At 46.7% G+C, this 26,315-nt stretch overlaps 1 protein-coding gene across 9 annotated transcripts in view; it reads left to right on the forward strand.

Annotated features, from left to right (window-relative positions):
* LOC11175933 (serine-rich adhesin for platelets) overlaps positions 1–26,315 on the forward strand; it is an 82,579-nt gene that overhangs the window by 25,828 nt on the left and 30,436 nt on the right. For 6 of the 9 annotated variants that reach the window (XM_061647482.1, XM_061647487.1, XM_061647479.1 and 3 more), the window contains exon 1: positions 22,970–25,108. The gene's annotated coding sequence lies outside the window, so the exon portion shown is untranslated. Of the gene's footprint in view, positions 1–1,908; positions 1,959–22,969; positions 25,109–26,315 lie in introns of those variants that run through there. The other 3 variants (XM_061647481.1, XM_061647486.1, XM_061647483.1) reach the window with 1 other exon arrangement.

Raw genomic sequence — 26,315 nt, forward strand, 5'->3', positions numbered from 1 at the left:
GCATGCTGGGTGAGTGCGCATAGCTTTGCATTGGCATTCGTTTGATGAATGCTGCGAATGTGTGGTGGTTTTCAAGTGGCTGATCGCGATGTTTGTGCGGAGGCTGTGTTGATGTTGACGCGCGGACGGTGCATCGGACGGTGCGCATAGTTCGGGCAGGGTGTCGGCGTGCTCGCGGAATGTGGCACTCGGGTGGTATGGCAGCGATCAAAGGGCGCGTCAGAATTTTGCACTTTCGATCGAGCTCCGTCGGTTTTGAAGTGCCACAGTAATGTGACACGTGTTTGCTGATCGGTACATTAACACACGGAGTCTTGCTGGGGAGTAAACGCGTACTGAGCTATTCCAACTTTTCCCGAAATTAATTCTATCCTTTCGTCGTCAAGACACAATACACATGAGGCGACGCCTTGCACATCGTTCAATGAACTAGAGCGACACTCAGGAAATGTGAGGCAATATCTTCTACCCTCAATAACCGATTCGGAGGCAGGGCTCTACACTCCAAAAATGCCAACAAATAGCATCAGGAGTTGTCTGCAGAGAATGAGTAAAGAAGAGGCCAGAAAGGGCCCAAATAACCCGAACCTTGGTTTCCTTTTTTTCTCGTTCAGAAACTGGTTCAGAAAGCATTCTAGGAAGCGTCAAGGAAGTCCATCCGTATATCGAACGCGTCACGGTGTGGCGCTCGCGTTCGTTTGTCTCGGCTATAATTATCCGCTGCGGGATGGATGCGCAAGATGGAGTGTTGGGTCGCTGGCCTTTTGGTCGTGTACCGATCGTGTACGGGCAGCCACACACACATACACCCAAGTCAACCCTTGAAGAAGTTAATCAGGAATTCAACTGATGGGTAGCGTAAGGGATTTGTTTATAGTTCTAGCCGAAGCCAGTAGTGTAGACCCTTAAACGATAGTTTACTTTGCACAGCACTGTAAGAGCCTAAATCAATGAGACTGCGTCACTCAAGGGTTACATTTGCCCGGCGACAAAGTATCCGCACGAAGCATACGTTGCCCTGTACGGGAGTGACAGCGAAGAAGCGCCTTCCTTTGCGCCGTTACCATGGCGATACGATGCTCGGATGTACTCGATTACCAGATCGTTTTAGTGTGCTGCGCGTTTGCGACAGCGTCACCGTTTCCACTTACTGCGCCTCTCGAATCGTTCAAGGTATGAGGTAATTTGACCAACTCGCCTGACAAAGATTACTCACCGATAAACGCGTCTCTTTGCGCGTCCTTCGGCCGCTTGACATGCGTTCTTGACAACTTTGTTCCGAGCACAGTTCGTCGTCTGCTCGAATCACACGGGTTGTTGTTGTTTTCGAGTGTTGGGTGTCCCAAAATATGCCCAAAATCATCCCGCTCGCTAAAGCTATTCGCACCCCCCCCCCCTGTCCCCCCCCCCCCCCGCTCTCGGGGTCGTCTCTCCCGGAAGCGTTTCGGCTAAGGGCAATCGGCGCGTGACGAGAGACGGCTGCTCGTCGTACCCTGTTATGCATTCCTGCAGGTCGTCGTTGTGTGTTGTGTGCGCGCGCGTGATTCACTCACCGCTTCTTTTTGGACTCTGTCCAGGTGCATTAGGATTACGTTACATCCCAGCCGCACAGCCCTGCTGACCTGCAGACCGAGACCTCCCAGCAAGTGAGTCCTGGGATCGATGCGGCGGGCCACAGAGCCAGAAGGAGAGCAATATTTTTAAAACATGATGGATCGCACACTTGCGTCTCGCCCGCTATTATCGGTCGTTAGCTGGTGGAGGTGCAGGAGCGGATTTTAAGCAGATGCAAACGTTACCGATGCTCGACGAGTTTTTAGTATTTTTTTGGTTGTTGCTCTTGTTGTTGATGTTGCTCTATATTTTTAACCCGTGCTTTTCTTTCTTTCTTTCTTTCTTTCCGTCTAGGTTCCAGTTCGTGAGAGTCGACGAAAATTTCACCCATAAATCAGCTGCAGGTAGGTGGACGGCGACGGCAGACGATGATGATGTTTGTTGTGAAGTCGGGCACGATCCGCTTGTGAGGGGATTACAATTAGCGTATGTTTGCCGAAAAAAAACCCCGTCACAGAGATAATGATTTACCGATTGTTTTTACACGGCTGCATTGTACGGTACAAGTGTGTGGAACGTGACCGTGTATGGGGACACTTTAGGTTTGATCTGTCTGTCTGTCTGGGCTGGTTGTTTTACACGGCTGTGGTTAAAATCCTCCCCCCAAAACGACAGTCTCGAGCAGTGAGTACTAGATGGAAGATCTGTGCGCATTATTATTTATCGCGTCCAATCCACTGGTTGCAATGCGTTGCAAACACACGTTTTTGCACCGGCGGCAGCAGCAGCAGCAGCAGCAGCAAGACACAAGTGCAACCAAACCGTCACCGGTTCTTACGGGTTCGTAAGACGCGTGTCTTAAAGGCGCCTGTCAAAACATTCCGTCCTGTCCGGTGCGCTTGAACACACGGGGTGCGCTTGTTAAACGAAAACAGACTCTGTTTTTCCCGCCTGTTGGGCCTGGGCTGGTCTGACCCCAGCGGAGGTGGTGAGAGATATATCTTTGCGTTCAGTTTTCCTCCCTCCGGTGGAACATTTTGTTTGTTTGTTTGTTTGTTTTTTCGATGAAGTGTGCATCAGGCACGGGTTTTTAAAAACGTCAGCCGTCGTGCGCCAAGTGCTACTCAAAAACCGCTCACAAGGGGGTGGATTGAAATACAACTGTCATGGTTTAAGTGACCGTTTATGATCGTCAAAACAACAGGATCACCTTACTTTGGGCGCGCGGGACAGTTTAATTGCATTTCGGGCGTGTGGTGCTGCATTGTTGGGTGAAGTTACGCCTTAATGGTGCTCAAATCAATTGGTCATTGGACTACGTAAAATTAGGACAACAAAGTGTGTGTTTTATGAGCATCCTTAACTGCGCTCAAGTAATTAACGTTTTTTTTTTTTAAGAACAAATAGATAAGGAGTAATATAATGTACATAAATCACGTGTACTTATCAACATTTAGTGGTAAGAGGTATCGAATTCTTTTGAAGCGATTATTACGTAGGCTGTATGATTGGTCCTACACAGAATTGTTATTAATGGTAAAAATTAAAAAAAAAATGCTTAGTAATACCCTTTTTTATTATAATAACTCCTAATAATAGGTGGTAACAACTGTTGATCTTTAAATCGAATCTGTTGTGTCTGGCCGTAATGAATCCCTTTTTGCTTTTAAAACAAATTCAAAATAATAGTAAAACTTGTCCAGAGTATGACACGATCCCTCTCAGGAGACGAGCAACGAAACATCTAAATGAAATAATAAAATCAAAGAAAAGCAAATAACTAAATACAAAAAAAACACAACTTAATTTCCCACTCAGAAAGAGCGTCCCTTGGCATGGGATTGGCCGATCGCCTTCTTACCATACCAGAGGACGAAGAAGCAGTTTGTTCGGGGGGGAGGGGGGCAAAGATTTACGATGGCAAAAAATAAAACATCATAAAACATGGGACAACGCAACTTCGCCGTCTTCCCATTCTCCCCCCCCCCCCCTCCAAACCCATCCATTAGCGTCCGATTGGGTGTGCGGAATTGCTCGAAATAGTAATGACCCAATGAGGCTTCTTTCATCGCGTTACCGCCCAGAGATGGTGCTGGTGATGGTGATGGTTGCAGTTGAACGCGAGGGCAATCAGAAGGACCGGCATTTGAACACCATCATTAAGTTTTCATCCTCTAGAAACCGAAAAGATGTGCACGACGGTGCCCGGTAGGGTTGTGCGACGATCGGCGGTCGAATGTGTATTAATTAGAGTGAAATGCCCTTCGTTTCGTCACAGTTTCGTGAGGGAAAAACCAAGTACCATAAGGTGTGAATAGAGTGGTTGTTTCGTATTCCCTGGCAGCAGCATAAGCGATGCTTCGGCCCACAGTTTTGGGCATGCCAGGTTGCATATTAGTGTCTGTTCGGGAGCTGCACCGCTTCAAAGGGAGTTCGTTTAGATCTGTTGCTCGTTTGTTGTTGTTCTTTTTTCGCTTCGTTCGCTGCTGTTTTGCTGGGGCTGGATTTTGGATGAACGGGGTTTCGGGTGTTTGGAAAATTTATGGCCCGTTACGAGAACTCTTCCTCCGAGCGGCGGATCACCTCCGCCCCGTTGTCAGGAGCAAAGCTAGCCGCTCACGGCGCTGCTCTTTCCGCGGGAGGTGTAAAATGGCGCACGATGCGCACGATTTAGGTGGCAGCGTCATCGTCACCTCCAAGATCTAGCGATTGGGACTGAGCCCGGGAATCTCAGTAGATGAAAATTAACCTTCCCTCCCCCACCAACACGAGCAGAGTGCAAGTTTAATCCACGAACTCATGATCATTATGTCTCACTCTCTCTGTGTGTCAAGCCACGATGACACGATCTCTCAGCTGTGCAGCAGAAGGTAACGGAAGGCACAAATGTAAACGAAAAGAAACCATAACAACAGTCTTGTGATGGGGGGATTGCAACCGGCGAATTGTTTGTTTTATTGACACATTATTACCGGACGTCGATACGCATTATGAGAGAAAGAAACAGAGAGAGAGAGAGAGAGAGTAGGGCTGCTGTGCGGACATTTGCGCACACAGGATCATTAAATTCTAAAGTGATCGTTAAAATCAACTTTCTTCGTGCACGGTATGGATGCACCGGTTGTGACCTACTTTGATTTGAAGAATTCGTAGAAATTTTGGGTGAAATCATCAGCAGCTCAATTCGAAAAGGTTAGATCGTTGATGGCTTTGTTTTGGTCTAGACGATTGCGTCAATTGAAGCGCAAAGAGAGGATGATCGATTGCACAATACCGGGGGCTAATTTCACAATGTTGAGTTTTGCTAAAGAATAGATATTTTACGCAATGAGACAAAGGATCGGATGACTTACAGCTATTAATAAAAACTAAAAGATCGTTGGTTTTATTGGTTTTGGATCATACATTGTGTTAATTTATATTTCTAAACCATAGTTCTCATTCTTTATTCCTTCATGTAATTAAATTTGAGTTGTTCACAATATGCACTAAAATCTGTTCATTACTGACAATTCCTACAGGAAACTGGGTCAAAAACGAACTTTCTTATTTTGTTGGATCGTTTGAACAGTACAATCAAAGTTTATTTTAGTTCCAAAGAATTTTAAAGCGTCATCTAACAGGTTGGCTGATAAGTCCCCGGTCTGACACATAGATGGCGCCGTTAGTATTAAATGCATATTTTTTTTATATAGTACCAACCTTCAAATGATTCGTGTCAAAATTTGACGTCTGTATGTCCATTAGTTTGTGAGACAGAGCGTCTTTTGTCAAGCAACTTTTGTTAACTTTTTGTCCACCAAGACAACGCACCGTGCCACAAGTCATTGAGAACGATGGAAAAAATTCATGAATTGGGCTTCGAATTGCTTCCCTACCCACCGTATTCTCCAGATCTGGCCCCCAGCGACTTTTTCTTGTTCTCAGACCTCAAAAGGATGCTCGCAGGGAAAACATTTGGCTGCAATGAAGAGGTGGTCGCCGAAACTGAGGCCTATTTTGAGGCAAACCCGAAGGAGTACTACCAAAATGGTATCAAAAAATTGGAAGGTCGTTATAATCGTTGTATCGCTCTTGAAGGGAACTATGTTGAATAATAAAAACGAATTTTGACAAAAAAAAATGTGTTTTTCTTTGTTAGACCGGGGACTTATCAGCCAACCTGTTAGTGCATGATCTTCAAAAATAATGTTATTAATTCTTTCCTTGGCGATTAGCAACATGAGCGAATTGAACGATAGCCACACAGATATTACCAAAGGAATTATTTCGCGGAAAGATCTACCCTTTAAAACATATATTCAGACGCCAAGACTACCTTATCTCTAGAAAGCTGTCCCCCGTATGCACTGTGCTCAGTGTAGCGCTCAGTTATTTGGTACTGCGCCGAACCTGCGCTACAAAGTAAGCAGATGGCTGTCAACCGCGTGTTGCAAGGATAACGCGAGACAGCGTCGTCCACCGGGAATGGTAGACAGACAACCCAAAAAAGTGCATTAAAAAAAACAAAAACGGCCCGCACTGTACGGGCGTATGTTGACCATTTGTCAGACGCGTCCCCGTCCGTACTCTATTCAGGCGCTCGGTTAAAATTAGCGCCAGCGTCGCGGTTTTTTGTGCGCCCCTCTCTCCCCACGCCTTCACTGTCTGCGCGCGCGCGGCGTTCGCGTTCGATGCGTCATCTTGCGTTCGCGCGGGTGGAAAAAGGCGTCTGGTACTGCATCCACATCCACCGTGGCGAAGATGTGGCAGACGGTGCCCGAACGGGGAGGGAGAGTGTGATGCGAGGACTAAAGCATCCACACTGTGTGTTGTACGGGTCTGTACGGGCGGTTTTTTTTTGTTGTTACGGTGGCATGGCTTAAGAACACGGCCGCGCGCGATCATCGTTTGCGTGCAGAAATTTACGATCGTGCTGACACGAGCCGCCTGTTCCGCGCTCCAGCTCCGGGCGGTGAATTATAATTCCATTAGCCTCTAAATGCACACCGTGTGTGTGTGTGTGTAAGGCCGTGGGTGAATCCTCCCCCGGAGGACGATGAAGATGACGATGGGGCGAAAACCTGTCTGCTGCATACGCAGCTCGCGCGCGGGAGTGCGCATCTCTTCTCTTCATTAGCCCGGCCGCACGGGGCAGATTCTTTTCCACTTCCATCTCCAGAAAGGAGATCGTCAGGCTGTGACAGAGGGAGTTAATTATTTGTCATCTCGTCGCGATCGTCCCATGTTCTTGCGATCGAATGCGTTGTTGCGACCACAGCACATTCGCTGGCCCAATTTTCCCCGGCTCGCCCCACACACCGGGCTTTTCTTGACCGTTCGCGTGGGTTTTCCATTCGCGGCGTCGCGTTTTTGCTGGATCATTTTTCCACCCTCTCGCTGTGTGACGACCGACCGGTGTGGGGGGTGGGTGCGATTGTTTATTTACCGCTTGGCAGGAACGAAAATAAAACATTGCGCGCGGCGCAGTAGGCTGTGCAGCGGCGTGGTGAATGGCGAATCATGAGCGAAACACTGCGTGCTACGGGATGATTCTTTCCCCAAATGCGGCGGGTGTGTGTGCGATTGATGCTGGAGACGCGTTGATGCGTAAGGTTGGTTGTTTATTATCGTTCGCGAATCCGCGCACTCCGAATGGCACTAAGAATGCAGCGCCAGCATCCGTGGTCGTGCAGCAGAAAACACGTGCAGCAGCATACAGAGCGACGGCCGACCGTTTGCAACCGTATGGCGCACCCGCCTTTTGTAGCTTTGAAGCGATGTTTACGAAAAGTCTGCCGTTTGGTCTGGCGGCACATAAACACACACACACACACACACACACTGACATGACGTCATACATGAGGATGTAGGCGGTGGAAGTGACGGAGTCCGTTTTTGTTTTAAATTAAGCTATTACTCATAAGTGTTGTTGATAGTTTATTCCCAAAAACAAAACAAAAAATGCCTTGGATTAACCCCGGCGAAATGGAAGTGGGGGACGTCAGCAGCATACTTTTTCCCACAAACGCCGTATGCCCATCGGCCCATGGGGTCCTCATGATTGCAACCCTCCCGCTCCCGCTCTCTGCATAAGTTGTGTTATTTTTCAGCCCATGATTAATGGCCTTGCCACAGTAAATGGGTGGGTGCGTTTAGGCAACGGTAACGAAATACGCTTAAACTTCCCAACAAAAAAAAAAAAAAAACACCTCCCACCGAGAGCGCGGACGGGTGCATCGTCGCCCGGAATATGGCGTCCACAGGCAGAACAATCATTAACCAGAAATCGTTCAAAAACTCGCGCCCCACAGGCACGTGATTTGGTCGCTGACATACGCCCCGCGGATGGCGCTGCTGGCTCTGACTGCGTTCCGTGGGCGATAATGTGTGTTTGTACCACAAGGTATCGTTTTTTGTGTGTGTGGATGGTTTGATGGTTTTGGTCTATTCTTCGCACTCGCCTAGCTTGCTTTCGGGCAGCTTGTGGCTTGTCTTTTGCCGCCTTCTCTCACACATCCCCTGCACGCGCGCGTAATCTAACACAGGCGTGGGGGCGACATCGACATGTTTGGCATTCGACGGTGCGTCGGTTTAGGGTCGGATTTTTGGGTTTTTTTGTTGTTGTTGCTTCGTTCTTTTGCTGGATGTGTTAGGAAATTAACTGCAACTAGGAAAATCAAAACAACCCCGCTCTCGATGCGGGTTCATCGCCGACTTAAAGGTGTAGCGCTGGACTTTTTTGTTGTCGTTGTTTAAAGGAGAGGAGCAAAATTAAGACAGACATGCCGCCGGGCCCGCCCCAAGAGAGAGAGAGTTTGATATTGTGAAGCATGGTCTGTATGGCATGTTACAAGGACGTACCGTGGGTGTGTCACAATGATTTGTGCACAGCCGATTGAGAGCAAAAAGGAGTCGTTTGGTCATCTCGAGGGACGTAACGACCGCTGATTATGTTTTAGTTCCGAGTGAATTGCTATTATTATTATTATTATTATTATTATTATTATTATTATTATTATTATTATTATTATTATTATTATTATTATTATTATTATTATTTTTATTATTATTATTATTATTATTATTATTATTATTATTATTATTATTATTATTATTATTATTATTATTATTATTATTATTATTATTATTATTATTATTATTATTATTATTATTATTATTATTATTATTTTTATTTATATTATGATTATTTGTTGGCCGGTCTTGTGGGACTTTAAAAATGTCCATCGTGCGTTCAAGCCCCGAATGGACCGTTCCCTTATATCCAGGACTAATTATCCAGCTATGGATAATCAATAAGTCACTGAAAGCAAAACCCTACTAGTTCTTTAGGCAAGCCTTGGCCGACAACGAATGTTATGTTATTACTATTATTACTGTTTCTCTTCGCTATCTTTCTTTTCGAGATTCTGTTTATGCATGTTTTTGATCCTTATTTTTATTATTTAATTCAAAAGTAGATTTTCTTTAGTTTCAAAAAGTCACACCAATTATTGCTCACATAATTTAGTTGGATACATACGAAAGTCTAAAGGACCGCAAATAAGCTCATAGCGAGTACCGGAAACGATCCCGTGCGAACCCACAGGGCTACATACATGATCTAGCCATTAACGTCATGGGTGGTTTCGATCACAAACAATGCTGCCCATTCACAGTGGCCACACACCGCGTGCAGACACGGATTTTATTGCCCGGTAGCAGATTTAGCAAACAACCGCTTGGATCGGATCAATCTGTGTGCGAATAATACGGGAAGAGCTCCTATGTGCGCCCTGGTGGTCCACCGTCGGTTCGACATCCATCGCTCATGGATGGTGCAAAAGGGTTGTAAGCTACAAAATGAAACCGCGGCGCAAATGGCATGTGCATCTAGTGCACTTTCCGATGTGCGATTTGGTTTACAGCACGACACCAGCGACGGCACAGGACGGCTGGTCCGCGCCAGTATGGTGCACAAATTTTAAGATTTCCATTTTAATCTCATTCTGCTCCCACACACCACCGTTCGCTCGTTTTAGTGGTTTGTTCCAGATCTGTGTGTGTTTGCTGTGGTTGATCTTCCGCACGATTGACTGTACCTAATGGTGGTCGCTGTCGTTTGGTCAACGTATTCTTCCTTTTTGAACATTTTTCTCTTTTTGGATGAATTTGTTTTTTTTTTCTCGCCGACGGCCAATCTTGCCGCGTGCAATTACGGTGACGCGAATGTCTACTCTTCCGACGCCCAGATTTGGGTTAAATATACTTTATGATCACGCATTGCAACCACCCAGCACTCGCACGGCAGGCGCACAGTTGTTTATGGTAATTCTTACATTCGTTTTTTCTCTCTCTGTGTGCAAGAATTAGCGTGTTGATGTGTGGCCCCGCGGTGTTTGATGGACACAATTTTATGAGCTTCGAGCTGGCTGGAAAATTAAACACGGCGCACGGAGCAGTGGCAGGGAAATTGGTGATGATGGTGATGATGCTGGTACGATGGATTGGCTCAAAAATAGCACGCCGTCTACGGATTTTGTAATAACAAGCCTTTGTTTGATTGTTGCTTGATTGTTTATGTATGTTCGCCTAGGTGCTGTGGTGGAATGGGTTAATGTGTGTGTGTGTTGCTATTGCAACAGAAAAAATTTTAATTTTATTCTGTTTTGTATGATTTACTGATGACATATTTGGTTTGGTATTTTATTTTGATGCATTTTTTAACTCTGTTGATGTAGTACATGGAATCTTTTATATTTATGACTCACACAAATGCATATAAACTTGTTGGAACCTTACAACAGCATGAAAGAAGGGATCCAACGACCTGTCGACATTAGCGTTAGGAATTGTTTAGGAGAAAAAGAGATAGGAAAAAAGGGAGAAAAAGCTAGGTGAAAAACGATAAAACGGTCTCGAAAGACAAATTCTGGCATTATCGTAAACGAACCGGCGGAATAAACAGACTAATTTTTTGGCAACAGCTAAAGTATAACAAAAAACCTTTAACGTGTTCGGCACTTAATTATTTTCCGCTTCGTTTTCTAACAAAACTATTATCTTTAAATTTTGTGTTTTCATAGGCTCAAAACATAAATGTTCGGAGTATATTTTACGAAATTTATCCTACACAAAATATATTACGCATGGTTAAACGTACGAAAATGCTTCATTCGATTAAATGCTTCTGGAATGAAATAAACATGTTTTTTGTTCAACCTTTTTCATTCTAACGTTAATGTTAATTTATTTCTGCACGTCTCCTCAATAATCCTTTATTCATTGCTATTCAAACAAACCGCGTCGCTTCACTAAACTAGCATTACTGCATATTAGTCATACGCCCACGCCAAGCAGCAGCGCAGCCTCTCTCCCATGAATCATCTCTCCAAAAACAGCCACAAAAGCAAAGACCGTGATCTACTGAACCGCTGCAAAACAGAAACAATCGGCGTAAAACCAACGCACAAACACGGCGCTCCCCGGTTCACTCCGGTTAGTGCAAAACTGCACCGCCGACAACGCCGGCGCACCGGTGGCAATGAATTACCCGGCAGCCGACAGCAGCAGCAAGGACGGCAACAAGTCGCCACCGTCGTCGTCGTTGTCGGATTTTGCCCGTGAGAATATCAAGCGGTGGCCAAAGACGCCAAAGAAAGGAAGGCGACGAAAGCGAGCGATGGCTGTCCTCTGCAGCTGCAAACACTTTCCACAGGGGCTGGTTGACTGACCGAAGGGACAAACGGCAACGATTACAAACGTTAAGATGCACGCCTGGTCTGTGGTGTGTGCGGATAATTTGAAGGTTTTTCGTAAGCTTTATGACCCTTCAGCTCTCAGGATATCACCTATCCTGTCCGTAATTATGCACTCAACTGTGTTCTTGTTGAGGGTTGTACTTGGCTGGTTATGACTGTCCTCTTGGCTTCGATTGCGGTGCGCTTCGGTCACTGGTTTGTGTGGATAATTCTTTTTACTGTCCAGTAGTTTAAATAATCTTTTACGTTTGCAAACACGCTTCCCATCCGTGTTTTCTCTTTTGCTTGGAGTTTGTGTCAGTGTCCCAAAACTGCAGCTCAGTGGCATCAAAGTGCATTTCATGGGCGGAAGGAACTTGTTTTTTTTTTAATTATTATGTGTCTCTTGGGAAACAGCAGTGAGGCCAATAATTTACGACCCCAAAAAAAGAGCAGTCGGCGGTATGGGGCAGTACGGGGGTAAATTATTGTTTGTCTGGGTCGTTCGAGCGCCCGGGCGACGCTCAGTGCGCCCGGAACAAGCTTCCTTCCCTGATGCGTCCCTTGCTCGGGTCTGCAGCGGCAGCGAAGGGCTGTGGTGACCATTCGCTTCCCGAAGAAAGATTGTTCGAAATTGGGGAACTGTTGAAAACCGGGAAAAGAATTTAAAACACACACACAGCATACAGCGTGTGTCGTTTGAGTAGGAAACGTATTTTGACAATCCTTTAAAATACGATCACGATCGTAAGGCGATTAGTATGCGATTGCACCGACAGCTGGGAGGATTAAAAGACGATAAAATGATGGCCTTTTTCGTTGTAGTAGTTCGTTTTTTCTTCCCCCCTGGCGCTCTCACTGTGTTTAATTTGTTTCGGATAAAAGAGCAAACAAAAAAGTCACAGTGGCACAGTGGCGGATACACACACGATGGAGGCGCCTGGTTGGTGGTGAACGATCGGATGGTCGAAACGATCGGCACCGTGGACGAGTAAACCTTGCATTGATTTAAAAGGTACAACTGGTATGTGTGTGTGTGATGAAATTTCTTCGCATTATGCAACCCGATGTCCGATAAACTGCTGCTCGCTTATTTCCGTCAACCCGCTAGCGCTCCCGGTTCTGTTGTCTAACCTTGTTCCGCTTCTGTTTTTATCTTGCCCGCAACACACAGCTCTACATACTCGGCCACGTCGATACCCACGGCCAGTGTTCCGCACAACAAACGGAACAAACAAAACATTGCAGCCGGTGTTGCGGGTTGCGTCGCGCTAGACGACGGCGACAAAGACGCTAATCGCCCGGTTTGGATGGATTAGCGTCGGTTGGTTTGGCGTTGACGATGGAAAGACACATCCGCCGCGAGAAGCGCTGTCTTTACTGTGAGTGTGTGTGTGTGTGTGCGGGTGTGTTTCGATGTCCCAAAATCACGACCGTCAATGTTGGGCGGCAGAAGCAGATGACACAACGCAAACTCAGGGACGCGCCGTGTTTCGCTGTGTGACGTTGCTAGTGATGATGATGCGAAGGTTAGGTGCTTGGTAGAGGGAAGGGTGGAGGTTGCAATCGTTGAAGGATTCTAAACCGGCTAAATGATGCTAATGAGAAGGGCCGGCGGGGGTTTTTCTTATGATGATGGTAAAGTTAATAGTGCGCGAAATTGGAAAAAAGATTGATCGATTGTGGAAAGTATTTAAAAGCTTTAAGAATTTGGGGTTTTTCAGATAAAAAGATTGAATACACCAGATGTTTGATTATTCCGAACTTGTATTCAGCTCCCTAATTTACTAATTAAGGAAATATATTTAGAAACAATTAGTTTTGTTAATTAATGCGTTGTAATGCTTCTTTGGTCATATAAAAATAGCATTTTAATATATTTTAAACCTTTCAGCCATGAATATACGAATTTTTGTTCAATAAATCTCAAATTGAATGGATTTGTATGGATTTTTCCTCAACAAATTATACTAAAATCTCTAAAAGTGTTAACCTAACGAAGAAATTATGCGTTCCAAATATATGAACTGTTTAGCATTAATTTACTTATCCCATCTAAGCTTATATATGATTCAACAGCTTATATGATTAAACAAATGCGAAGAAAAAGGTAGATAATGCATCTACCAAGACCTTTTACCAAGACCCAAAAGCTGCTGTAGACCATCCTTTTTACCACCTTGAGTACATTTGTCTTTGCATTTCTCCCTTTTCTTCGTGAAGAAAGAAATGTCACCCCATGTCACCTACTACTGGATGCCTACGGGCGTCGGCACAGCATCGTCAGCAAGAGCAGCGACTCTTAACTCTCGCACTCTCGGTTGTATCGGCTCGAACGGACGATGCAATCATCCCCCAGGGAGCGGGACCGAGTCACACTTCGTTAGCGACCGAAGTTAATTGCTCAAGAAATGCACTCGAGGTGTATACCTCGCCTTGCATCCCCTCCTACCTACTACCTGCCCTGTTGTGTGTCACAGGAAAAATCGTTGGAAAAATGAACGACGAAACACAAATCTGAAGCACATAACATAACCACGAATCGTGTAGCGTTCCTGGTCAAATGTAGGCCATCCTGGGGCTCCCATCTAATCATTAAGGTTCTCTCTCTCTCTCTTTCTCTCTTTTTCTTCTTCTCTCTGTCTCACTGCTAGTACGTAACGAGAAAAGGGGGGTCAGGCCCCTACTCGGACAACGGTCCTTTCCGCGCACGACACATCTTTCGTCGTGACGCTCGCTGTCGATTGATGGGTGTTGCCCGCTGTCTGGCTTACGGAAAGTGCCGTAGCATCTTTATCCTTCAGTTTTGTCGTAGTTGTTGTTATTGCCTCCTTGGTCATTTCGGTCGTCATCGTCTCGGGGCCTGTCAATCAGCCAGCCGTGCGGGCCGCGATCTGCAACTCGAACTGGTGTCGGGCTAGCTAGATACACAGCACGTCCAGGACATTTCTTGACTTAAAGTCACATTTTGGGAAGCACAGGGTGGCCTCATTTGTGTGAGTGTGTTTTTTCTCCCCCTGCCGAGGAAATGGTCACTTTTTTTTTGGATTTTTCAATCAGCATTTGATTTGCGTTTGACAGATGCCTTCCGGGCTTGAAAGTGTGATGTTGCATTAACTGTTTTTTCTACTATCTCTCTCTCTCTCTCTCTCTCTCTCTCTCTCTCTCTCTCTCTCTCTCTCTCTCCAATAAAGACATTTTAAGGTAATTGATTTAGAGGATAATTAGATTTGGAGAAAGCAACTAATGCTTCAACATGTTCCGCTGCGGATGCCGCTCAATCCAATCATTTGCTACGTTTATCGACCTCCGCCGCGACCAAAAAAGGCATCTCAGGAGGCCCGCGAGATAGAGATAGTGAGAGATTATTTTTAAAAACAGTTGCACCCCCCCCCCTCCAACAGCGAGAACAGCGGTGTGAGACGTTTGTTGTACCAACACAAAGCGTGTAAGCGTATGTACTCGTTCAATCTTTGGCGATTGTTTCGTTCGATGGATGCCGTTGTCTGTTACGATTCTGAAGCGATCGTTCCGTTTGATCGCGATCGCCACAAAGCATGGACAGCGGCGGAAATATGACAAGTTTGGGAGGGTGGTCTTGGGTCACCCGAGGGGGGTGGGGGGGTGGGTGCAACGGTTGTGTAAACAACGGAGATGTATTATCAAACGGAACCCCGCGGGGCGGCGTCCCGTCGAAACCGTCACCACGGCAAACGGAGAACCCAACCCAACCACCAAGCAACAAGTGGTGAGTTACTCTCACTCACTCTCTCTCTCTCTCTCACACTCTGCTGTTCTCGCATGCCTACTCTTTTCACCGCATAGCGAAACGGCTACGACACACCATGATGCTGTTGCGCAGGAGCTGCTGCCGCGGCGTACTATGGCGAGGTTTACTTTGCCTTTGGGAGTGTGGGTGTGTGTACACAAGATGTGTTCGGTCGAATCCAAGTGGGGCGTATAGGAAAGGACGCCATGATTTAGCGTGTGGGTCGTTGGTGTTTGTTTGCGATGGCGGTTGTGGCTACTTTGTAGCGTAGTGCAAGGAAACACAAAGCCCGTCCGGCCCGTTCTTGCAGCTAGTGGAACGCTTGGACAATCATCATGGCGGAGGAATTATAATGCGTGATGATAGTGACGTTATTTACGTTGGACGGAGGATCATTCCAATAGGAGGATCACGCCTTTACAATGTAGAAACTCTAACACTCACTCCAACTATTTTAAATGTAATATTGTTATTAAGGGATATTAAGAGAAACTGTTAAGAGATGCAGGAAAGTCTTGTCGCTGTTTATGAGCTTTCATCTGTGCATGATCTTGGGTGCATGATCTGTCTTATGATGTTGTGAATGTAGATCTACACTATGATTAATACTTTACCATCTGGCATCTGTGTTCATATCGTGTTGACTCGTGCCAGTCTTCAACGCAATTTCGTTTCGACATTCTCTCTCTCTTGGACATAGCCACAAAATGCTTACCCCGTTCTAAAGATGTCACCCTACCATCGATCAACTTTGTTGCACACGGGGAAGGGACAACAAAATAGTGCCCCACTCTACGTCCCAAACATGTTTACAAACTGCACTCTAGCTGCGCCATACACTCTTTTGTCCCTGTGCTGTCGATAAGTGGACGCTCTGTGCGCTCTGTGGCTTCAGTTTGTCCTTCGATGAAGCCGCCCGCCCCGGCAGACGATTGACAAAAAGGGCATATCTGTCATCTTTGCCCCCCTTACCGTCCCCAACCAACCCATTGCCGCTGGTTTATCAGTATCGGACGCCAAAAGAATAAGGCCAGACAACAACAACAAAAATTGCCACGCCATGTAGTAAACCGTTTAACGCCGGTGGGAGTTATGTAGCTAAAAGAGGGACGAAGATAAATAAAAATGAATGCATTAGGTAATTTATTAGGCTTAAAATCGAGCGATAAAACTCGCGTTCGTTTGTCCTTCTGCCGTTGATTTCGTTTACTTTACTTTCTCGCTCTCTGTCTCTCTCTCTCTCTCTCTCTCTCTCTCTCTGTCTCTGTCTTTCTCTCCGTCATCCCTCATCGCTCATTCAGCCAAGGTATTTCCTACTCGACTGCTACAGCAGCGCCTACCTTGGTGGTGACACTCATTTGCCAAAAAAGAAAAATCCCCAACCACCAATTAGAAAGAGAAAAAAAAGAGAAATGCTTGACATCTTACTTGACCGGACCCCGAACCTACTGCGTTCGATGAGAACAAGCGAAGAAGAAGAAGAAGAAGAAGAAAAAATGCCTCGACAACGACGACGCCGCACACTGTCGAAGCGCACGATGCGCGGCCGCCGCCATGTACGTCGACGACATCTCCTCTTTGCGCCGTGGCCGTTTCAAACGCAGCAGCGCAGCGGACAACGCCACTTTTCCGCGGTGAAAAGCAGCCGACGAAGGGGGGTCGGGTCGAGCGATTGCGCGTGTCGCACCGGTGGCAAAGCGTCACACCACCACCACACAGCCAAGGACGATGGGATGGGTGGCGTTGGTCGTGATGGGGGATCGCGTTGGGGAGACGCTGTTGTGTCATGAGCGATTAAACCGAAAGCGCAGAGGATCGCGTACTATTCCCCCCCCCCCCTCCCCTTGTGAGGTGATCAAACCAAAGAGAGGCTTAAGTGAAGGGGAGGAGGGTATGTACCGACAGACACATACACTTTAACACCAAACGACAAACGGTACACGACGGTACGATAGCGAAGCGTCGATGGAATTAGCGGCGTTGCTATTTTTAAGTATTGAGAACAAATGTATAAATAACAACAAACAAACCGAAACGAAAACAAAGAAGCAAAGCGCTGTTTCTAGTCGGTCTAGTTGCAGCCAAAACGAAGACGACGACGACGCGGGAAAGAGGCACACAGAGGGGGAAGAAGAAGAAGGCAAACTGATACATGGAGGTGTTGTCTGTAGCCCCACCACAAGCCGGCCACAATCTAGCAAGGAAAATCAACAACAACCACAGCAGCCGAGAGAGCGCGTCCGCAAACAAACACACACAATACACAATAGCAGGCGTTACAGATTGAAAGCGAAAGAGCAAAACGAGCACAACTGACTTGCGTTTGCTTGCTCTGGGTTGTACTACCGTGGCTATGTCTCGGTGTCGTTGCTTCTTTTGTCACCTTTTGTCATTGCCTGTGTGATCGGGAGCGTGTTTGTTTCCTTTCTAGTCGTTGTTTTTGAGCGCTTTACAGATTTAGAAGGTTTTGTTTAATTAAGTTTTTTGTTTCATCTTTTCCATCACTGTTTTATTTGTATTCTTTCATTTCGTTCTGTTCTGATTTTGGTGATGTTATGTAGTTTTTTTTTAGCTTTATGAATATGTTTTTTTAAATTTGAAATACTTTTTTATCTTTTTTTCGTCTTTACTAGGTCTGTTTCTGATCTTTCGACACCAATTACTATCATTTGTCATTTCTTTTTCGTAACTTTTAATCAATATTTGTTTTCTTTTTATCTTTGTTACACGTTTAAATGTTTTTTTTTGATAAATTCTCAATGTTTTCATATTTTCTTTTGCTGTTTTCTTTTTATTTTATTTCGATCATGTTTTACATTTGTCTGTTTTGTGATTTTGAGTTTGTTTTTCTTGAATTTTTCGTTTAAACCTTACTTTGCCCTTTTACTTGGTCTTTTGTCGAATTTCCTACACCGAAAATCATCGTTTCTCTCAACTTTTCAATCAACGTGTGTGTGAGCGGCTTAATTGGTCCCAGCCTGCCGCTCCTGTGACATTCCTGCCCTATTTGCCACCACCGCGGTGGCCACAATGTCTAATGCTTTATCATGTTTTGTCGCACGTCCGCATCGGGTGTTGGTCCCGGTGCGCTATTCCTACAAGTTTGTGTGTCCACCTCTGTTCGGCCCGAGAGAGGGAGAGATGCTACGTAAAAGGGTGCACGCAAAAGGGCGACGATGTTTAACGACGCCCAAAATTTGGTTATGCGTTCGCGTCCCATTCCGCTTCCGCGGTCTGTGTGTGTGTCTGTGTGTTTCGCAGGACGGTGGATTAATTAAATTAAAACGCACAACCGTGGCACCGAGCGCATTCAACTTTTGTTCGAATTCTAGCACTACTGGTGGTGCTGGTGGTGGTGAAGTTTGGTGGAACGTCGTCGTGTACCTCTTTACGTTTTGTTAGCCATGTTCGATTCGAAACACCGGCAAGGTACGGTGGCTGAAGGCACGAGAAACATGAAGTTGTACAACAGAACCGACGATTTTAAGAGATGTTGGACCCTTTGGGGCTTTGGTTGATCCTATAGTTGATCTGATCCTATAGTTGATCCTCAATGCTTCTTCCCTTAAATCTTCGGAACAGAGTTTAGTGCTCGTTGAACTGATATCTTCGTTTTCACCACGTACACTAACACGTAATCATCAGCCATAATCTCGTATGTAGAGCCGTCTGATGTCCATCCAATGTCTTGATGTCTTGGTAGCTCATCTCTGGAGCTCATGTGCAATAGTTAGCAAAAGTTGCACTGTAAATTGTAAATTGTAAAAGACAAAACTCTACAAATTCTGTACGATAAAAACTTGCTTGCCGACGACAAAAGCGGAACCATCAACACCGATGATGTTGTTTTCGTTGGGGCAGCATTTCACTGGTTGTATTTGTCGTTTCTATTACCGTTAAGTTTCAAATGGTCTAAATTTATGTTCAACCTTGAAACTGCGCGTAAATAAATCTTACGCTTCGTCCTTTTCTATGTACCAGCAGCTCTTACCACCACCACCGAGAAGGGTCCAACGTTTTTAGATCCATTCTGAACAATGTTTCCGTTTTTATCAACAATTTGCTCGCTTTAAATGCTCGTTTTCATCTTATTTTATCCCCTCCCAACCACTAATTTTGTTGGCTCATCTTCGGAAGCATAAACAGATTCATCCCAATCCGGTGGGGGAGGATGTTGGGGAGGGTGAGGATTCGCGCGATTTGTCACAGGAAATAAATTAGAGCAATCGGCAAATGGGCATCGAGTCCCCTAGCTAGCTAGTCGGGCATTACAAGCACTGACACGCCTGACATCCCGGCGGATAAAGGCGGATCGATTAGCACGTGTCAGTGACACAAACGGGAAGAAAGACATAGAGAGAAAGAGAGAGAGAGAGAGAGCCGGTGTTCGAGAAAAGACCTCCGCTCCTTGGTCGTCTGGTACAACCTGCACGATCTGTCTTTGTAGCGTCTGTCTTGTTGTACGAACCGGAAACACTTACCCCGCAAGCTCTCTATTAGCTAATAAGAGGTGGTGGTGGGAAGCAGGGAACCAAAACTGTCAACTGATGCGGCGCTATAAACAGCATCTTGGTTTGTTTGGTGCCGCGGCGGTGTACGGAGAAGAAGGAAACCCTTTCTTTTTTTTGCTTTTGGTTAGGAGTTTGCGTAGCCATGGTGTGCTACGATTTGATAAGCGTTGGCTGGGGGATGCTGAGATACGCTCGGTTGTGCTAATGGTTTCGGTGACATTGAAATTCTTTCGCTATGCGTGTGCGGTGTGCCTTTAGATGTTGGGGACGTTGGGGTTGGATATTTGGAGGACAGATTTTTTGACACCGTCCGTGCGTTTAGAAGAGCGTCCGGAGCGTTTGCGTATTCTTCTCTTCTGCTGCGGACGGCGTTGATTTGTTAATACGCAGCACGCGAAATGGTTGGTGTAGGTATTTTATCGCAGATTAATCCGCTCACTGCTGTTTCCCCTCCCCTGGGTGGATGTTGCCCTGTATTTTCTCTGGGTTTATGGGTTTCATATTTAGAATCAGGAGGTGTGATCTCTTTTTTTTTGCATAGCTGGGAAGCTTTGGGTAGGAATGAAAGTCAGTTGAGGCAATCAAACGAGCGTCTATGTGATGTAATTTTAGTGTTTGACGCTTGATACGGAAAAGCAGGATAATCGTTTGCGAGCGGTGATTTAGTTTCGGTGTTAACTGAACATAAAAGTTGATTTATATGATGATGATCAATATAATTCCACCTTAAAATGTGACGAAAATGTTGCATCATTTTCACAGCCGTTAACTTGTTTAGTAATAAGATGCTAGTTAACAATTCTTTCTACTTTCTACAGTTCTTTGACTTCCATTTTCGTTTCGCTATCCTGGCTCTATCATCTTACTTGTGTTGTCTGTGTTACTAATTGCTTGTTGCCCAGTATACGTTGTCGGGTTAGATTTAAGTTATTTGTTTGTTATTATTAATTCTAAGTTTTAGTTTATAAGTTTCCCTATATTTAGCCCTCTGAGGCAGATATTTGTAGCAAAATAAAAATAAACAAATAAATAAATAAATATTATACGTGTTCTAATGGTTCTATTCTAGGTACAATGGCAAATGCGCCAGCTTCTGCAAGATCAAGCATGTGGTTGTCTAAATTGTCCCATTCTTTAACAGAGATTGAAGTGGAAATGGAAATTTAGAGTTTTTGCACTACAAGACTGCCTAATACCTAATGCCTAATACAAGACAAGCTGAAATAGGATTTTTAAAGTATCAACTTCTTCCCATTGTCACGAGCCAAAATTATACGGAAATGTGGACAAGAGTTATGCAAAAAGTGTTCAATTTGATGGCAAATCGTATCCATCCGCTGGAGATTTCGTTTGCCTTAAGTCACTGAAACTCAAGCCACACTAGTGGAACAACCGACAGGCCCTTGGCCGACAGTGGTTGTTGTGCCAAATTCTGTTACCTGGGTATAAGCAATTGATTGGTTATTGTTGTTATTCAATTATGTTTCCTACGTGTTTGTTGTGGGTCTCTATGTCATTACAAAATTCAAAATTTTGTTTTCTCCAGTTCTTGTACTCTTCTGTGTTGCAGTGAATGGTTCAATACGATTAGGAATGTTAAAGTGTCGCCCGGTTTTCTTCCAGTCCAATATGGTCCACCAAATCCATGACAAACCCACGTAGTATATGCAATGGCAGTTCAAACAAAAGCGCACATGTTTGTTGCTTACCAAGGCGTCCTCTCTTTTTGACAGAAGTGCGCTAATACCCACAGCTAAAGAGTGCGGTAATGACGTTTCGCTTCATAGCCGTGAATGAAATGTGATTGCAGGCAAGTGGCCGCTGCCGTTCTTCTGCCAATGCTGTGTCGTTGTTTTGTAGACCATCCCCCCCTGCTGCCCCATCCCCCTCTTGTAAACCATCGCCCTGGTAAATCCTCTTTTTTTCCGGTGAAGGGAGAAAGCGAAACGGGAAAGATATCGAAAAGGTGAATCGAATGCATCTCTTCGCCCTCTCTTATTCATTTCGCACAAACGGGCGAATGGTCTGTGTGTGTGTGTGTGTGTGTGTGTGTGTGTGTGTGTGTGTGTGTGTGTGTGTGTGTGCAGTTATTGGTTGGCAATTATTACACCCACGCGTATTGACCATTTAGCTGACCGGTTGTGGGAAACGGGGAAAGGGGAAGAGAGGAGACAGGGGTGATGGTACTTAAAAACACATTTTCACCTGTCCAGGGGTTGGTTATTGGGTTGGAGTTTGCTCGATATTTGGCCATTCAACAACGAGAGAGAGAGAGTGAGAGATAGAAAGAGAGAGAGATATATAGAGAGAGACGCGAGCAGGCTTGTGTGAGTGTGTGTTCCTGAAATCAAAATTCAAGCTACGAGAGACCTTAATGTACCGTGCAGTTAATGGACCGGCACCGTCGGTCACTACCCCTTGTTGCTTTTTTTTAAGGCGGGGAGGTGTTGATGGTGGTCGTTGAGAGCTCCAGAAGGGTTTACCACGGATCCGCGACCATGTTCTCCATGCGCCACCGAAGCGCACCAGAAAACGATCGATTTCCGGTTGTGCTGTGTTGTTGCTGTTGTTGTGGGAAGTTCAAGTGCTTTTGCGCTGGCGACGGGAATTTTCGGATGCTTCCGGAGGGGGGGAGGGCCGCTCTCAGCCCCTGGAAGGAAAGCACACTGAAGCGTTTAAAATAAGGGAGAAAGGTGTACATCCGGGAAGATTGTTTGTGTGTGTTGCTTGGGTTACGTTGGTCCATCTGTCTCAACAGAAAGCACTAAACGCTCGGAATTGTGTGTGAAGCAAGGCCAGAGGATGCGGAAGCAAACGCCAAACCCCGCAGCTCCCATTGCAGCAGCCCCTGCATCATGCAATCGCAGCGTTCGGGTTGAAAACGTGCTCACGGCATTTGGCATTTGTGTGTGTGTGGTGTAATTCCTCTCTCTGATCCCCGGTACGCTTCTCACACCGAACACCGAATTGCGTGTTGTGTGTTTGTTAGCTTGCGGTTTTATTAACCTTATTACACGTTGGCGTTGGCTGGCCCCCCCAAACAAGTTGTTACCGATCATATCGGCCCCAAAATCGGCTCTGTGCACTGTGAATGTGTTGGTTTCCTGGTGCTTGACAGGATTGCCGGGCGGATAGCGCGTCGACACCGCCGGCAGTTTCGCTCTCTCTCTCTCTCTCTCTCTATCGCGCGCGCGTCTGTCTCGAGTTCGAATCCAGGTCGATGCAGGGATCCGCTCCGAAAAGTTATGCGTCGGTATGGGTGTGTTTTTGTCGTGTGCGCTGTGATCGTAATGCGCGGGGCGGCTGGTACACGTTGCAACACAGCACTGTGTGTGTGTGTGCCCTGACGGGTCGCCAGGGGGGTGGATTTCTGATAAGTGCTATCGCTTCGCATCGCGCAACAACCTCCATACCCCCCCTCCCGTTGCGTACACTCTTCCATACCAAAATACACACCCATACACTCATCATACACATCCGTTCGGTTGCGTTTTTCTCAATTGAAAGTGAGAGCACTGCTGCCGCGGGCGCTCGATGTGCGCAAGCGAGAGAATGAGCAGACGATAGAAGAAGAAGAAAAGAAAAACGACAAAAACAACAACAACACGCAGCCAAAAACGGTCTGCAAAATGCAGCACGCACGCACGCACACAGCCACAGGCGGCGTGTAAACATTGGCCGCATTCTCAAAACACAACCCTTCGCCGCCGCCTGCTGCTAACGGTGTTTGTTGCTTTGCGACTTTCGCTCTCTCTCTCTCTTTTGGTCTGCGCTCTGCTTGTGTGTGTGTGTTTTCGCTCCGGTGGAATGTTTGAACCATCGTTCTCCACCTTCCTACCCCTTCCGCCGAACCGCACTGTGCACAAGCGGGAAAGCAGAACGACAGCCGGTCGAAAGAGGGAATCAAATCGAATTATCGCACCTCACGCGGGCACACATATACACATAGCAGCGTTGCTTCTTCCTATTTTTTTTTTAAATGCACTCGTGTCAACGGGCTGATCGTTAGATAAAATGGTGTAAAGCAGGAAGCGGGGTTGCGCGTGGTGCAGGTGTGGTGGAGCTTCTGCTCGCGGGGCACAGGCGGATTTGTTTACACTTGTTTGTATACGCGCGCGCGGCCGTGTGAGATGATTCCACCCTTGCACAGCAACACGCACACAAATGAGTGCGCTGCTCGCACGTGTTGTCTCGCTCTGTCGACCGGTATTTTGGCGCGTCCGTGTCGCTGCGAGTGTGTGTGTGTGTGTGAGGTGTGCTGCGACGGTAACTATAGCAACAGCTGATCGACGAGCACACCAAATTCCATCCAACGGTGGTGTGCTGCAAACAGCAACACACTTACTCTCTCTCGCTCTCTCTCTCTGTCACACACTCTCGCCCGCTCTCGCGAATATCTCTTCGCCGTCTGGTGAGCGACCGCACTCGAGTAACAGAGAGGGCGATAGTTTGTGGTTGCGCGAGCAAGAAAGAGAGAGAGAGAGAGAGAGAGCGAGCGCACACGCTGTGGGTAAATTTGTTTGTGCTCGAATGCGACGAGCGCCAAACATACGCACACACCCAGCCATGCTCTGGTTTGTCGGCCCCGTTTGTCGGGTTAGCCTCACTTTTTCACCCCGACTGTGCGGTGGCATTTCATTTCAGTTTGAACCGTCGTAACGCGCGCGCGTGTGTGTCCGCCTCTCTCGGTCCGTCCGTGCCCGGAGAGTTTCTGTGTGGCAGCCGATCGGCTTCCGGCGGCGTTTTGTTATCCAAGACGGCAGTGTGTGTGCGTGTGTGTGGGGGGTGACTGCGTGTACAGGTTTTACAACACCTTAAACGGATCAAAACCTGCCCCCGCCCCGGTACACACTTCGTGACAAACACACGCACGAAAAAAGGCACAGTTCTGTGTGCCAGTTGGGCCCATTTGACACACGGACGTCGTACGTTTTGTCCCAAGGTTTCCCTGGGTTACCTCTCACAGGAGCTGTGCACGCGTGTGTTTCTGTGTCTGCTTGCGTGTGCGCGTGTGTGCGTTTGTTACATGATGGAGAAGGATTCAAACGATTACGGTGCACACCTTGCTCCAGTGCCGTGAAGAGTGCCCTGTGTTTGATCCCCCCATACCCCCAGTTTGTGGTTTATTTTCACATCGCCTTTTGGGTGCTGAAGTGTCTGCTGGCGTGTACAAAAAACCGGACACACGCAGTGTGCGGTGTGTGCGTGTGTGCGCTTCCGCTGCGTGGTGTGTGGTGGTACCTGTGGCGTGCGCACGCGGGGCAGTAGGAAAGGAGCAACCTGCCCGACTGTGTGTGCGGCGAACGCGAAAACGGCTTGTGTGTGTGTGCGTGTGTGTACGTTGTGCACGGTGTGCGTTTTTGCGAAAAGTTTTGGAAGTAAAACGTGGCCAACAGACACACACACACGTACGGTGGCCCCCGGAGAAGGGAGGTGGCCGGGGTAAACGCACGCATTGCAGCCCCCGAGGTGGTGGTGTCCTCCACACAGTGCCATCGCCGCCGCTGGCTCCGCCAAAACGCATCACGCTTTTATTGAAGCGAAATAACATATCGGTAAGTATAAATGCCTGCCTCTGACGCGATTCGTGCCTTTACTTGTGTCTGGTGTGTGCGTGCGTGCGTGTGGTGTGCTAGTTTCGCGAAAAGTGTGTATGTGTGTATGTGTGTGTAGCTGTGTGTTGTGTACAAATCGATGCGTGTTCGATCTAGGGTAGCCCAAAGGAGGAAGAGTAGGCCGAAATGTACAGAAATGTCACTTTCCTGGGCATGACAACATGGTAGCGTTGCTTTTATCGTGGTCAAAAAAAAGCGGGTCGGTGGAAAGAGGCAGGGGGCGACTGAAGGGCGACTAGGAGAAAGCAGTGTGTGTGTGTGTGTGTGTGCGTTGTGAAGCAATTTTTCCCTACACTCTTTCTGTGTTTATTGCTATATACGCGTGTCGGGGCGGGCCAATCGCAGGGGCCAATCAGTTGTGGGCACCTCGTCTTGCGCTGATTAAACTGCTTTATTCAGGGTTTACATTGTCCGCCCTTCCTCCCGCCCTGTTGGCAAAGTACAGTTTCATCCCCAAGCATCGTGACGTCACTGGAACCGTGTCGAAAGTTCCCAAAAGCAGCGCCAGCGTGGGGTGGAAGTAAAAAATTGAATTGAATTAAAACACAAATCAAACAAACCAGATACAGAAAGCAGGAGAGAGAGAGAGAGAGAGACTAGAAGAGAGACTGAAAAAAAAATGGAAAAGAGTGCAGTTTTTTTCTTCTCTTTAGTACGTACTTCCTTTTCTAACAAGAGAAAAGTGAGCTTTGATGGTCCTTTTTTGTGAATTTTGTAGCTGCTGTACTGCTCAATTTGCTTTCCGGCTCCTTGACGACGCAATGTTGTGTGTGACCTCCCCATTCCACCAGCCCCCCCCCCCCCTCAACTCTCCCCTAAGCTTTCGTAGAATTTGTCCCATAATACGTTTGTATTGGTCAGTGATTGAGGCGACAGTGGGAAAAGCAAGCTGGAAAGGGCTCCTTCCTTATTGGGGCGAGCGCGCGTCATATCCTGCTTTCTCCCGACACACACACACACACACACACACACACACACACACACACACACACACACTGCGACAGCGCATCGGCGTTGATAAACCCGTTTCGCAATCCGCAATCAACTACGTTGTGTGTGGTTTCTCCACTTTGGTTGCCTTGGGTTTTGTCGTGTACTTCTTTGCGCTTGACAGGGCAGAGGCATTTTTGAGGGTGAAAATCAGTGA

This window comes from Anopheles gambiae, chromosome 2 (genome assembly GCF_943734735.2).
Source record: "Anopheles gambiae chromosome 2, idAnoGambNW_F1_1, whole genome shotgun sequence".
NCBI classification, from domain to species: domain Eukaryota; kingdom Metazoa; phylum Arthropoda; class Insecta; order Diptera; family Culicidae; genus Anopheles; species Anopheles gambiae.